Genomic DNA, 2,277 nt, shown 5'->3' with positions numbered 1-2,277 from the left:
AACTGAAATAACAATAGTTGGAATGCAGAATCAAGGAATGCTAGAAATGACAACAGTGGGCAGCAGAGAAACATGGGAAGACAGACAGAGAGAGAGAGAGAGAGAGAGAGAGAGAGAGAGAGAGAGAGAGAGAAACGGTGGCAACAGTAGAAGGCAATTAAATAGAACTTTTGCTAATACTTTTAATAACATGGAGAGGGAAAACTAGCAAGCTTCTGGGTAGAGGTTTGGTCCCCAGAAGCACATGCTAATAGGTATAACAATGGAGCTCGTATAACAGAGGACTTTTTGGAAGAACCAGAACAACCGATTAGGAAATATATTAGACCAAAACTCAGTGGAAAAATAGAAAACATAGCAGTTTATATACATTCAGGAAGTGATGTTTGTATAATAAATCAATATTTTCTAGGCCAGCAAAATATTTTACAACTTTTCCAACGTTTCCAGTATGTGGAGTGAAAATAAGAGGAGTCACAGGAACAACTAGTAAACCTATGCAATCATAGGTGCTACTTAAGTTTAGTCTTCATGATTTTATGTTCAAATACCTAATACTCATTATTTATGGATAAAACATTACTGTGACTTTAGGTACAGATTGGTTGTCTGAGCAGGGAGTTATACTAGATTTTAGAAAGAAGGTGATAACTTTTACCCAATACTCGTTATTTATGTATTAAACATTCCTGTGAATCTAGGTATAGACTGGTTGTTGGAACAGGGAGTTATAGTAGACATTAGAAAGTAGGTGGTGACGTTCCTTTAAGGAAAAATGTAGAACTGGTAGCATTGCCATCTGAAACAACTGAATCACATAAATCTCACATATCATATCACTAGTAGTCAAAATGACTCTAGATAATTGTGGACCGAAGTTTTTATATGATTATGATAAGTGTATGACTGAAGATGACTTAATAAAACAACATTAATATGTCATCAGGAGTAGGAGAGAGAGAGAGAAAATAGAGATGATAGCCCTACTAAAGAAACCTATAAAAAGTATTCCCCATCAGGCCTGGACTAATACATGACTTTGTGTGCAAGATAAAGATCAACTGCATAAACCATTTTCTTCAAACCATATCAAACACCAATAGCTGCCAAACAGTCAGTAAAAAATGAAATAAACAGGATGGTTCGAAGATAGTTGTTACAATAGTTCACTGGTCATTGTTGTCAGTACGATTAGTACTGGATGCTCACACATTAAACAGGATAGTCGAGCTAGAATGAGACAGACCACCAGTTATTGAGGAATTACTGATGAAATTCACAGGAGCTAGGTATATCAGTACAATGGATACGACAGAAGGATATTGGCACACACCATTATATAAGTTTTCAAGGAAATATACAGTGTTCAGTTTAGAGTCTTACCGTCCAGTCTGAATGTGTCTGTCTTTGCTTTCATCAGAACCTACGACAAAGCAATAGGTGACCCACTACGAGAAAATATTCTGGCCTATGTGGACAATATAGTCATCATTACAATGGGCTGGAACGAGTACCTTGAGACTTTAGATCAGTTTTTCGAAAGACTATATTCACAATGTTTAGTTATAAAACTGGGCAAATCTCAATTTGGGAGGAGTTAAGTAAAGTTTCTAGGACACATTGTGTGTATAAATGGGGCCAAACCTGATCCAAATTGGTTAAATGCAATAAAACATTGTCCCACACCAACAAATAAAAAACATCTTAAGTCATTCCTTGGAATAGTAGAATTTGAAATTACAATGAAATGAACACCCTTAGCTGCTTACAGGTGTTGACATACGTCAACGGGGACAGATGAAAATGTGTGCCCCGCCTGGGACTCGAACCCAGGATCTCCTGCTTACATGGCAGACGCTCTATCCATCTGAGCTACCAAGGACACAGAGGATAGAGTGACTGCAGAGATTTATCTCTGGCACGCCTCCCGCGAAACCCACATTCTCAACGTATTGTCCTGCACTACATTCGTAGTGCCCCCGCCCATTATACTCATTACTCACGGCGTGTTGCCGATTCCCGTAAGAGTTCGGACACTGTTTGTGCACTCGCACAGAAGAAGAAGAAGATGGTCAAGTGGCTGGTGAGCCTTAACTATATATACAGGGCACATATTTTCATCTGTCCCTGTTGACGTATGTCAACGCCTGTAAGCAGCTAAGGATGTTCATTTCATTGTAATTTCATTCTAACGAGCTGCATGGTCACCGACAGTATCTGTTCTTTTGGACATGTCCGAAAGAACAGATACAATCTTAGAATACATTTCGAAAGCTT

At 38.5% G+C, this 2,277-nt stretch overlaps 1 non-coding gene across 1 annotated transcript; it reads right to left on the bottom strand.

Annotated features, from left to right (window-relative positions):
• Window positions 1–1,808: 1,808 nt before the first annotated feature.
• On the bottom strand, window positions 1,809–1,882 carry Trnat-ugu (transfer RNA threonine (anticodon UGU)). Its single transcript has one exon. It is a non-coding gene; the product is annotated as a tRNA-Thr (tRNA).
• Window positions 1,883–2,277: the final 395 nt, after the last annotated feature.

Source organism: Schistocerca cancellata, chromosome 2 (assembly GCF_023864275.1).
Source record: "Schistocerca cancellata isolate TAMUIC-IGC-003103 chromosome 2, iqSchCanc2.1, whole genome shotgun sequence".
Lineage (NCBI taxonomy): Eukaryota > Metazoa > Arthropoda > Insecta > Orthoptera > Acrididae > Schistocerca > Schistocerca cancellata.
This window is presented reverse-complemented; position numbering and strand designations above follow the sequence as displayed.